Source organism: Rattus norvegicus, chromosome 7 (genome assembly GCF_036323735.1).
Source record: "Rattus norvegicus strain BN/NHsdMcwi chromosome 7, GRCr8, whole genome shotgun sequence".
NCBI lineage: Eukaryota > Metazoa > Chordata > Mammalia > Rodentia > Muridae > Rattus > Rattus norvegicus.
In genome coordinates this window covers 82,842,295-82,855,687 of record NC_086025.1, presented here as the reverse complement: position 1 = coordinate 82,855,687, position 13,393 = coordinate 82,842,295, and the positions used below count along the sequence as shown (strand labels likewise).

At 35.5% G+C, this 13,393-nt stretch overlaps 1 long non-coding RNA gene across 1 annotated transcript; it reads right to left on the bottom strand.

The window, feature by feature from the left end:
• Positions 1 to 9,351: 9,351 nt before the first annotated feature.
• On the bottom strand, positions 9,352 to 11,092 carry LOC134479726 (uncharacterized). The gene is made up of 2 exons (XR_010053391.1): positions 10,939 to 11,092; positions 9,352 to 9,439 (listed from the first exon to the last, which is right to left on the bottom strand). It is a non-coding gene; the product is annotated as an uncharacterized LOC134479726 (long non-coding RNA).
• Between the last annotated feature and the right edge of the window lie 2,301 nt (positions 11,093 to 13,393).

Genomic DNA, 13,393 nt, shown 5'->3' with positions numbered 1-13,393 from the left:
TACTGATTTGTTTGAGTTAATTTTATATCCAGCTGCTTTTCTGAAGTTGTTTATCAGGCTTAGTAGTTCTCTGGTGGAACTTTTGGGGTCACTTAAGTATACTATCACATAATCTACAAATAGTAGTAATATTTTGATTTCTTCCTTTCCAATTTGTTTCCCTTTGACCTTTTGTTGTCAGATTGCTCTGTCTAGGAATTCAGTATCACTTGATCCTTTCCCCTTACTGCTTTTAATATTCTTTCTTTGTTTTCTGCATTTGGTGTTTTAACTATGATATGACAGAAGGAATTTCTTTTCTGCTTCAATTGATTTGGAGTTCTATAGGCTTCTTTTATGTTTATGGGCATCTCTTTCTTTAGGTTAGGGAAGTTTTCTTCTATAATTTTGTTGAAGATATTTACTGACCCTTTAAGTTGGGAGTCTTTGCTCTCTTCTATCCTGCTATCCTTAGGTTTGACCTTCTCATTTTGTTCTGGATTTCCTGGATGTTTGGGTTAGGAGCCTTTTTGTTTTACATTATATTTGATGATTGCTTCAATGTTTTCTATGGTTATCTTCTGCTCCTGAGATTCTCTCTTCTATCTCTTATATTCTGTTGGTGATACTTATGTCTACGATTCCTGATTTCTTTCCTAGATTTTCTATCTCCAAAGTTGTCTCCCTTTGTGCTTTCTTTGTTGTTTCTATTTCCATTTTTAAATCCTGGATGGTTGTGTTCAATTCCTACATCTGTTTGGTTGTGTTTTCCTGTAAATCGTTAAGTGATTTTTGTGTTTCCTCTTTAAGAGCTTCTACTTGTTTACCTGTGTTGTCCTATATTTATTTAATGGAGTTATTTATGTCCTTCTTAAAGCCATCTATCATCATCATGAGATGGGATTTTGAATCCAAATATTGCTTTTCCAGTGTGTTTGGCTATCCGGTATTTGCTTTGTTGGGAAAACTGGCTCTGATAATGTCAAGTAGTCTTGGTTTCTGTTGCTTACGTTCTTGTGCTTGCCTCTCACCATCAGGTTGTCTCTGGTGTTAGCTTGTCTTATTTTCTCTGACAGTGGTTTGACCCTACTGTAAGTCTGTGTGTCAGCACTCCTGTAAAGCTGTTTTCTTACAGCAGAATCTGGGTACAGAGAGCTGTGGGACCAGTTAAGCTCCAATAGCAGGCAGAAACCGAAGCGTCCTGTCTGCTCCTGAATTCGTTTGTCCTGAGACCTACAGGAAGGTCAGTCAGAGTAGAGGAGTTAGTCTTTTCTCTGTTCTCAAGTGTGTCAGGCTTTCAGCTCTGGGAGCAGGCAGAAATCATAAAGGTCCTTTCGCCTGACTGCTTCAAGGTTCCTGTGCCCAGAGGGCACTAGACAGGTCCTTCTTGTGCCAGGTATGTGAACAAAGTTGTGGTCTCCCCTGAGCTCTTAGGATTGTTCGAACTTCTGAGACCAGCCCTCTCCCCAATGAGATTTGGGTACAGAGAGCTCCAGGTCCGGGCAGAAACCCGGAGAGTCCTATCCCAGTCTGCTCCTGGGTTTGTGTGTCCTGAGCCATGCAGATGGGTCGCTTGGAGCAGAAGAATGGTTTTACCTCTGCTCTCAGGTGTGTCAGTGTTCCTGGCGACTGGTTGTCAGCTCTGGGCACAGTCCTCATTGCATTTTCTTAATGTACTATCGTTTATGGGTCGTGGATAGGCAGACATAAAGTATTAAGTCTATTATGATACTTAAATCGGGATTTAATTTACCTATAATTTTATATCAAAACTTTGAAGCTCAGGAATAATATTCTTGTCTACAAAATATCTTTCAATAAATGTTTAATTTATTAAACATATATATATGTTTATTAAAATTTATTAAACAATATATACATATTAGATGTCATATAATTATTACACATTGAAGTGAACGAATAGGTGAAGAGATTCTCAGTATAACATTAATGAGTCATCTTTATTCTTGCTTTGTTTTCTTATAAGCTTTTGAAAACCTTTTCTGTTACAATCACCTGTCAATTAAGTTTTTATAAAATAGAAGTGCTAACTTTACCAATTATCTGATTTCTCTATCACTGACAATTCTAGTATCTTTCTGATGCATTTTGAGAGTTGTTTCTTTCTAAATCTTAAGAGCCATGACTTTTGAGTACCTGGAACCTCTACTTGTATCCTCTGAGGATTCAATTTGATTTCGAATCTTTGCAAGATGAAACCAGGCTTGATTACCAAACAATGGCTACTCATTAAGTACTTGCAGTTTCAAGGCAGCCACAGTTGTCAATCAATAAAGACTGCACAGACACTTTTTTTTCACATGTTCTTTTAAAAATTGTAAATGCATCTTATTTTCTCAAAGACCAGAATTTTCCAGATAATTTCAATCTAATACTATATTCTTTTATCTGGCTCAAATCTAATGTTATCTTTTCCAGTCTGATCTTCATTTCTGTCTTTGTAAAACTTAAACATATTTTAAATCATGAGTCTAATATTTTTCAATATATTTCTATTATAACACAGTATAGTTCCTTTCAATAGCTTCTTTGTTGGTTGCTTGACATCAATGCAGTTATGTTAATGAGAGACAATTAGATTGTAAAACTAAAACCTTAATGAACTAATTCATTGAATATTCCAAATTTGAATACTTTATTAGGAAGAATTGGAGGAAGAAGTTCTATGCTATTTGTATTTCCCTATCTGTCTCTCCCTTTACTTACTCCTTCTGTGTGTGCATGTGTGTGTGTTAGCAATAATAATAGTAATAAGGGTTCTTAAAGAGCAATAACATAATCTTCCCATCCACAGAGATGGTTCAAGTCACACTTTGGATATTTCCTTAGAGACAATTGCCATTCTGCAATCATCTTCTCCTGGTAGAGCACCAGATCACAACAGGATACCAGGTCAGAGAAGGCAGGGCAAAGTATTGAACAGGTAGAGTTGGTAGTCCAACTAAGAGGCATTTGAAGGGACATCTGGAGACTTGAGCTTCCTAAAATATATACATATGTGAAATATAAATTAAACTCAATATAGCATCACAGATAATTAGAGATCCTGTGCTATCAAGTGAAACCTCAATGTTAGCAATGAGTTACTCCTAGTTGACTTGTTGGTCAAAGAGGCTCTATGGAACCTGACAAACATCTCAGGGTACATGCTTATCTCTGAAAACAATTGGGAATATCCTGGTGTTGAAGATAACACTTGGGTCTTTGAACATTAGGAAGATGAGCTAGTGTCTAACTAGAGGTGTCATGACTACTGACTAGTGCTCATAGAAAATACTCAACATGCAATTAAAAAATAAATCTAACTATCAACATAGCTACAAACTGTAAGATTGACAAAGATTCTCTACCAGAATATATGCTGGTACTATAGAGGGATAAGTATGGTGGAAGTAACCAACCAAACTCTGATTACATTCTCACTCCAAGAGATGAAATGCTTCTCTGATATTGTTTTGGTACTCGATCCCCTGAGACTGAATAGACATTTGGGACTATGGAAAAACAAAATACTATTGTTCAACTAAGCATGCATTGTATTAAAATTGTCTTTTAAAGACTTTCAATTATACCTATAGATAATTGCCTCATTAAGATATCATCAGAAAATACTACTATTTAAGTAGATAAGAACTATAGCAAAGAATGCCATCTGGAAACTGTATAAAAAGTAAGAGATTTTTACAGTACTTGGTCCTAAATGAGATTGTTTCTTCAGCCTTTCCGTGTGTGTGTGTGTGTGTGTGTGTGTGTGTGTGTGTGCGTGTGATTCTAATGTTTTGATTTAAATAGGAATCTGTGTTTCCTGATGCTGAAGGTCCTTGCCCTCAATTGTTTTTTGATCAATCAATAAAGTTGCCAATAGACCATGACTGAAGGCAAGGCAGGACACTGAGAGTTGTGAGGTAGGACACATGGAGAATCAGAGACTGAGAGAATCAGAGGCTGAGGGAGAACGGGACACAGTAGCAACAGGAGAAAAGCCAAACAGTCATGTGAGTTGTCAGGGAAGTGGCCTGTGGCCTGGGTCTGGAGTAGCAGGGGAAGATTTAGAAGTGTAAGGTCATTGAGTTATCCAATACATTTTAAGAATAACTGCCATGTCTGGGTGTTTTCTATTTGTGGATCCGAGATTGTCCTGGGTAGGTGTGTGTGACCTGCCAGGAACGAAAGGTAGAGCAGCCAAAAGGCTACCCACAACATTTCATTTTAGAGTCATGGAGCTATGAATAAAAGGAGGCAGAAAGATCCTCTTTTTACCTCAGGAGATGGATGATTACAATGAAAAAGTGTCTTCCAGTTACAAGAAGACCGAGACATACATCAACTCACAGGCAATATTGTATCTTGCACACATAAATTGCACCTAGTCAGGTCAGGCAGAGCCCCAGCATTAGGAGAAGATATTGAAAATTGTCTACCACCCCTAAAATGATGCTATCTTTAATTAATAGCAACTTTCAACGGAAAATTAGCATCTCTAATGCAGTCTTGTTGCATATACTTAACATACTTAAGGACAGACAGATTCCCAAAGCCCAATACAAAAGTAACACAATAGCATATTTGAAGACTTGTTTTTTTTCTCGTATTTTTGAGGAAGAAAATGATTTTGAGGAAAAACTTAGAGAAGTCAGTAGAAAAAAGAAGAGGAGGGGGAGATTCTAAAGCTAAAGAAATAGCTTAAGGTGATTATTGTATATGACTAAAGACAAAGAGCCAACATTTTTAACTTATTTAATCAGTCATTAGAAATTATCATTCCAGTGTTTCGTATTTATGAATGAGTTACCACTCTTGGCGTTAGTGGAAGACAAATAACTGGTTAGAATTTGAAGCAATGAAACATCAAAATCTGGACACAGAATTTGAACTCTTCCCTAAACCCTTGAAAGCCCATTGGTACCATTAGAGCACTCAGCTACCTTGGTTAATTGGATCTGTAAAACAGCGATAGAATGACAAAACTCATACTGCCACACGCTCAACTACCTTCCTTTCTCTCTTTACATGACTGCCAACTGCAATCTTGATTTTTAGCAATAGAGTGTAAAAAATGTAGATCCGTGGGCAGAAATGAAAGTTAAATTTCTCAGATCTACCCACTATTTGCAATGCCCGATCTACTATATGAGGCCATTGTCTAACTCTTAAGGAGCTGATTTTAATTCTTAAACATTGTTTCTTTCCTTAACATATAACCAGTTTTGAACCAAGTTATTTGATAACACCTGAAAGCTGACTCTGAAAAGGAATATATTATCTTAGAAAATAATAAGTCGTGATTTAGTAAACTAAATGACACATGGGGCAAGAATAGCTTCATATGATATTTTTAAGGGCAAAGAAAGTAAGAATTGTAAAGTGATATTGAAAAAAACCAACCAATCAAATAAGCAAACAGAAATTCAAGAAAAAAACTGTCACAGCCAATTGAGTTCCAGATTATAATGAATGTTGCCAGTCCAGTGAGTGCTGCCATTACCTCTGGAAAATGGACAGTCTGCTAACCAACAATATTCTCAGGGGAACGGTGATATGATTTCTTTCTTCACATTTAAAAACATTTACTGATATTAAAAAATTAATCTGTAAATAAATATATTTTTGTCTCCTTTTCTAAGCATCTCTGTTTCATTTAATTTGCTGTATTTTTCTTTAAGTAATTGTCTTAGTTAAGGATTATACTATTGTGGTGAAAAACCAGGAGCAAAAGGAAGTTGGGGAGGAAAGGGTTTATTTGAGCCAGGGCCCTCACAAACTATAGGTCATTGTCATCATAGGAGGTAATGTGAATGTTGATAGTCTGGGCTGTTTCATGAAACAGTGTTAATGATCTATACCTGAAACCATTACCTGAAACCATACGAAAGACCGTGATCCTAACTGCTCTTGGTAGTTATGGGAAAGGAAACTTCCTTTTAATTGGTATCAATGACTTCAGTGGTATCAAAGACATTGAAGGCTTCTATATCAAGACACCCCCGCAAAAAAAAAAGAAAAATAAAAACAGTTTAGATGGTAAGCTATTGTAGATAATACTTAGAAATCAAGGCAAATTTTTGAACAGAACACCAATATCATAAGCACTAAGATCAAAAATTAATAAATGGTGTCTTGGAAAAATGAAAAGCTTCGCTAAGGCAAAGCATACTTTCAAGTGGGAAAAACAGCAGCCTAAAGAATGGGGAAATTTTTTTTTCACCAACTCCATACCTGATAGAGGGTTGATATTCAAATAACTCAAGAAACTAGACACCAAAATATTAAATAATCTCGTCCTTCCCCATACCTGATCCTGCTTTCCTCATTCTGTTCCTTCTCCCTTCTCTCACTCAGGTGCCTCCATTGCTTTGCCTTCCATAACTGTTTTCTTCACCCTTCTACATGGGATTCAAACCTTCTTACTTGAATCTTTCTTCTTGTTTAACATCTTAGGGTCTGTGGGGTTTACAATGGGTATTGTATGTATTTTGACTAATATCTACTTATCAGTAGCTACATACCATGCCTATCCTTAGGGATCTGGGTTACCTCACTCAGACTGATTTGCTTGCAACATTCATGATGTCCTGGTTATAAATAGTGGAGTAATATTTCATTGTGTAAATATACCACATCTTTTGTCAGAGAATGGGTGAAAATATACAGCTGTCAGGGGTAGAGGGTAAGAGAAACCTCTAGAAAGTCTCAGAGACCCGGAATGTGGCAGGATCCCAGGAGTCAGTGTGAGTGTCCCTAGTCAAAATGTCCAATATTAGCAATAAGGAACTTGAAGAGACTACTTCCAGTAGTTAGATAGGGCCACCAGTGGAAGGATGGGGACACAAACCCCTCTTCAAAAATTGTCAATTAAAAATTGTTTCTGTCTAAAAGAAATTCACTGCCTTGTCTGACTTCAGTGGGAGAGGATGCTACTAATCCTGAAGGGACTTGATGCTCCAGGGAAAGGGGATGCTTCAGGAGAATACCCTCTCAGAGGCAAAGGAGAGGGGAAATAGTCAGAAGAACTCTGAGAGGGTGGATAACATTGGGGATGTAAAGAAAGAAGAAAATGTTATACAATCCAATTAAAAATGGAGTACAGATTGAAACAGAATTCTCAACAGAGGCCTCTCAAATGACTCAGAGACACTTAAAGAAATATTTTAAAAAATTGTAAAGCAATTCAAATTAAGGTGTGCCTAATCTTTCTTCACTTAGTTATACCATGAAATATATAAATAGCCTCTTAATAATGGATAGACATTTATGGAAGATATAATGACCTCCAGTGGCTGTTAGCATTCTTTAATTCATTTTTATGAGACACAATATTATAACTTAATTCTAAAAAGAGCGAGTATATTATAAATAGATGAGAACAAAAAGCTATCAAATATACTAATTCAATATTATAACTTAATTCTAAAAAGAGGGAGTAGCTACAATATATTATAAATAGATGAGAACAAAAAGCTATCAAATATACTAATTCAATATGTATCTGTATCTATTTCACTGAATAAGAAAATTATGATTTTGATACAATGAAAAATTAATTTTGTGTTATAAAAACAAATATGTGAAAAATTATGTGATTAATGCAGATTGATGATTTTTGTCTGCAAATAAAAATAACAGATAATATAAAAATTGAATAAAATAACAGTTTACAGGAACAGTAGTTGTTTGAATGTTCTTAGTATAAAAACAAACAAACAAATAGTAACAGTGAACAAATTAAAATGTATCATTGCAAAGAAAAGAAATATTTCACATCCCTAGCCATCAGGGAAGTGCAAAGTACAAGAAACTTGAGATTTCATCTTGTACCATTTAGAATGATTAAGATAAAAAAAAAAGTACAAATAACAGTTCATGCTGGTGAGGATGTGACCCAAGGAAAGATTCTTCCATTGACATTGGGACTGCAAAATTGTGCAGGCAGCTTGGAAGTCAATATGGTGGTTTCTGAGAAAAATTGGAAATTGATCTTTCCAACCACACCACTTCTGGGCATATATCCAGGATGTCCCATCTTTCCTCCAGGACAGTTCCTCAGCTATATTTAAATCACCTTTATTCATAATATTCAGAAACTGGGAACAACCTAGATGTTCCTCAGTGGAAGAATGAATAAAAAAAAATTGCGGTACATATATACAATACAGAATTAGTCAGCTGCTTAAAAAATGGCATAATGAAATTTGCTGGCGAATAGATAGAACTAAGAAAATCATCCTGAGGGACCCCACGCTCAGAGAGACAAACTTGATATATGTTCACTTACATATGATTATTAGTTGTAAAGTAAAGGATAAGTATGATACAATCCATAGGCTAAATAACGTGGGGGGATTAAGGAAGAAGACAAGAATTAAGGGGAAGAGGAAATAGAATAGCTGTTGCTGGTTGGATGGGGATGAGAAGAGAAGGGCTCAAGTGGAAGCAAATGGGTGGTTAGGACACTGGGATAGACCTCTGAAATTAGGATGTGTTCCTGGAGTGAGGTAGAAACGTAGTCCTAGTCTTGAAATCTGGCAGGGTGACTCTAGAGAAGACTCCTACTAATGGGGGAAGGGAAACAGCCTGAATCAGCCATCCTCTAACCAGGCAAAGACACAAGCAGGATAAGGAGCCCAACCCAGCTGGAAAACCTCCATCCTGCAGTTTGTTATGCCTGTATGATGTGTTGGGACCAGAGACTAGCACAATCTTCATGGGAGAGACTTCAACCAGTACCTGATGAGAGCAAATGTACTCCCACAGCCAAATATTAGTTGGAGCTGGGGGAGTTCTGGGAAGGAGAAGAAGGGAGGGTTGGGAGAGCCAGAGAGATCTAGCACACCACAAGTACAGGTCCCACAGAATCAGTTGACTGGGACTAAACTGGATTCTGATCAGGGAACATGTATGGATGTGATCTAGGTCCTTTACATATATTTGTGGCAGTGTAGCTTTATATTCCTATAGAATTCCTAATGGTTGGAGCAGGGGCTGTCTCTGACTCCTTTCTCTGCCTTTGGGACTCTTTTCCTCCTACTGGCTTGCCTTGTCCAGCCTTGATGTAAGAATATGTGTCCCGTTTTATTGTAGCTTTGTTATTCGGTATTTGATTAATGTTCGCCTCCTCTTTTCTGAGGGGAGATGGACAGAGTGTGGATACAAGGCAATGGGAAGATTGGGAAAGAGACTAAGGTGGGTGTGAGGGAAACCTGCAGACAGGCTGTAATGTATGAGAAATAATAATAAAAAATGTGAAATGCTGAAGTGTGCCTCTTCACGTTTGATAGCTTCTGGCAGGAGTGTGGGGAGGACTCCATTATATTTAAGAGACTGCCTACTTGGAGATTGGCCATGCTCCAGTGAGTATAATTTGGACTTGATGTATTTTTTTTCTTTTCTTTCCGTTTTTAATTCCTTTCTTTGAGGTAGTCACAAGAGTAGGACAGCGGACCTGGGAGGAATGGGAGGAGAGTGTGATTGGGGTACACAGTATGAAATTCACAAATAATAAATGTAAATATTATTTTTAAATGGAAAGAAAATGCCCTGCAGCTAGATCTTATGGAAGCATTTTCTCAATTGATGTTTCCTCCGTTCAGATAATAAGTCGACCGAAAACAAGCCAGCAGAGTTCTTATAGAGCAGGTGTTATTAAAAATACTAGAAACATCTACGTTCAACAAATCATACCCTCAAATATCTTTGAAATACATTTTCCTGCCTCTGTAGTGTCTTGTAAAATCAGAGATCTGTGGAACAGCCAGTTTGCTCATTCAAAATCATTATTCTCTCCTTTTTGTGGATTTGGCCCTCTTCCTCTCATTCTTCTTAATTTCTTTTCTATGAATACAGACTTTTAAATACTTGCATCTTGCTTATATCTCAGTGTTCATTATCTTCTTTGTGAATCATTGTGTGTGTGTGTGTGTGTGTGTGTGTGTGTGTGTGTGTGTGTGTGTGTAATTGTGATACATGTTCCCTCCAAGCTCTCTAGGACTTTTTGATCATGGAAGTATGTTAAAAACTGCCAAAAGGTGATTCTGCATCTTATAAGATGATCTTGTAAATTTTTTGTCATTAAACATATGTTACATTTATTGATTTGTGCATGTTGAACAAACCTACATCTCTGATATAAAGCCAATGTAATCACAATGTGATCAGGGTAAGTTATTTTGTGTTTGAATTTGGTAAATTTGATTTATTTTACACTTATTTTTAGGAATATTGGCCTGCATTTTCTATGCTCAATACCAGTAAATGTAGGAAATCTCTTAGGTGGCTTAAAGAGGGAGATGGTAGGAAAGACAGGCAGTATGTTGGGTAGCTGCAACCTTTTTGTTTGTTTCTGGACTACTCATTTTAGTACTTGTTCTGTTTCAAACACAGGACAGATGAGTGATGTGCCTATTTAACATATTAAGACAGACATGACTGCTAGGTTTTCTGAGCATTCCTCAGTCCCTACCTGTTACAGGTTATGGCACCCATACCTTGCCCACTATTCCAAAGTCTAGCTTTGGTCCCAGAAGCTCTTATCCATACAACCCAGCCCTTTTCGTCAAAGTCTCTTTTGTATCTTTGCTCTCTTTACTGTTGGATATGGTTTCCCTTTCTCTCCTCTCCCTTCCCTTCCCCTTTTTTCTCACATGGCAGAGGTTCATGACTACCCTGGACTCTTCAAGGTGTCTCTGACTCAACATGCTTTGCCTTTTTCCCCACAATAAAAATTGTCTTCCACAATACCTAGGAACAGTTCTGTGTTTTCCTTTTCATTTCTTATTTTCAGTCCATACTGAGTTTAGTACTTTGATTATTTGAAATTAACATTATTATCTGCTTAATTACTTACATAGCAGGTGAAGCATGGCTTGCAGAGCAAAGAATATACTACGTACTTCTTTATTTTAAATATTTATTTTATTATAAGCACTCTATCTAACTGCATACCTGCATGCCACAGGATGGCATCAGATGCTATGATAGATGATTGTGAGCCACCACGTGGTTTCTGGGAATTAAAGTCAGGACATCTGGAAGAACAGACAGAGCTCTTAACCACTGAGCCATTTCTACAACCCCCTACTCATTAGGTTTTAAGAGTTATCTTTCCAAGATAACAAATTTATGAAACTATGCTAATAAAAAACTAATCTAGGCTCAAATACCTGTACAGTATATCATTCCTTTCATGTAGCTCCAAATTATAAATGCCACATGAAACACATGCTTTTATTCTATACAAGAACTGATCACTGATACTGAATTTATACAACAAAATGGCTGTGGAATTAACAAAAATATTTGGATGCTTTCATTTAACAATGCATATGTTTTTTTCAATCTGAACTGTGATCAAGAGATATTTAGAATTACTACGACTCATTGAGAAAAGAAAAACTGGATGGAATGAATTTGAAAGGAAAAATATCTTGTGAACTAAATGATCAAATATGCTTCAAGGATTTTTACCTAGCATAATATGAAATAGAAACTCTTGAAAGGACACATTTAATTTATTTAACTTATCAAATTGTTTGAACACTTTATACTGTCAGGAATCTTGACAGGCTAAATAAACTCATTTTTACAAATATTTGTTCCATATTGTCTGGGGAACAGGAAGCAGGAATGAGCTAGACACAAAAGCAATTGAGAATTCTATGGAATATTTTATTCATTCATAGATCAAGATTGAAAACCAAATATAACATTAAATATGCACAAAATATCATAGGTACCTAGCTATCATTGGATAAACAAACTACCTTATAAAGAAGAAAATGATATAATAAAATTAAAATATGAAATAATGGTATATACTAAATTATTGTCAGTGAGTTTGATTTGGTTTATAAAGAAGAAACAGTTGCCATTATTATTAATTTTAAAAGATATCCTCCATAATTTAATATATGTATATAAAAATATATGCATATGCATACCCATATATACAAGTTGATGTATATGCATATGTATGTTATGTATATATGTGTATATATATGGAATCAGAGAAGACATATTTTACATATTATGCATTGTTTATATTACACATATTTATATTTGCATATAATTATATAATATGTATTATATATAACATCTATGTATGTGTAATATAGAGAGAATGTATACATATATAGAGAGATACTGCATACATGTAATTTATATTCTTTGATACCATTTATGTCTGTACTTTTTTTTAAGAAACTTGATATATTTAGTATAACTGTACTTAATACATAACTGTACCTTAATCTTATAAAGTTTGAGTCTTTACAATTCTACCCAATTTCCATAAACATTTTATGTAACAACAATTTGTAGGCATTGTCAGGTTCTGACACAGATAAAATGAATAGAAGTGAGCCACCTTCTACTCATGACAGTAATATAAATAAACCATAGCTGTAACTTTCAGTTTCAGGCAAGAATTTTGTGCTACAAAGATTCAAGGATGAATATACCTAACAAAGTTAGAAAAGTGAGCCATAAAATTTGAATACTTTAAGTTTATAAATGTAAAAACGTATTTATAGTATATGATCTGAAAACAGGAATATCTCTGAAATAAGTTAGAGGACCAGGCCATTTGGGAGGGTGGTAATATTAGTGTATTGCCTAGTCTTGCAAAACTTTGAATGATTGAGTAGAAGAAGGATAAAACTGATGAGAGGTATTATGCCACATTCCCTGTATTTGGAGCATGGTCATCATTTATATGCAAACTAGAAATGATCTATTATGAGAAATTGGCAGTTAATGAAGAATGTCTATTAATGTTTCTAGATGAATATTATACCATCACTCCATAACAATCACTACTGTGTCTGATGTCCTCTGGGGACTCTTTTTGAGTACTTTGAAATTAGTTAATAAACATTTCAAAATTGGGTTCAAACAGTTCAACTAAAATGTATTTTCTAATCTATATTCATTCCAAAATGTCTTATATCTACATTGCATACTGCAGTTCAGCAAAGATTCTGAAATGAGCTTGGAGGGTAACCCAGACACACTCAATATTAAGATAATAAAACATACTTTAAAATATTGGAATACACATTCTCTCATTGTACATGTTCAAAGAAGAAAGTAAGTCCATAAGTTACATCTTGCCAAATTAAATCTAAAGGAATTAAATCGGAACTATAATATTCCTATTGAGGGATGATAAAAGGGTGGTAAACCTCATTTCTCAGACTGCTTGCCTAGCACACAAGAACCCCATCATCATCTAAACCAGACATACTGTGATACTAGTGATAATTGTGAAAGATTATTAAAAATTATTAAAAGGTGATGTTTATGTGTGTGTACTCTCTGTCAGAACAAACATTTAGTGTGTGATAAACACTATCAACCAGATGTGGACATGACTATGCCATTTTGTTTGACTTACAAGGTA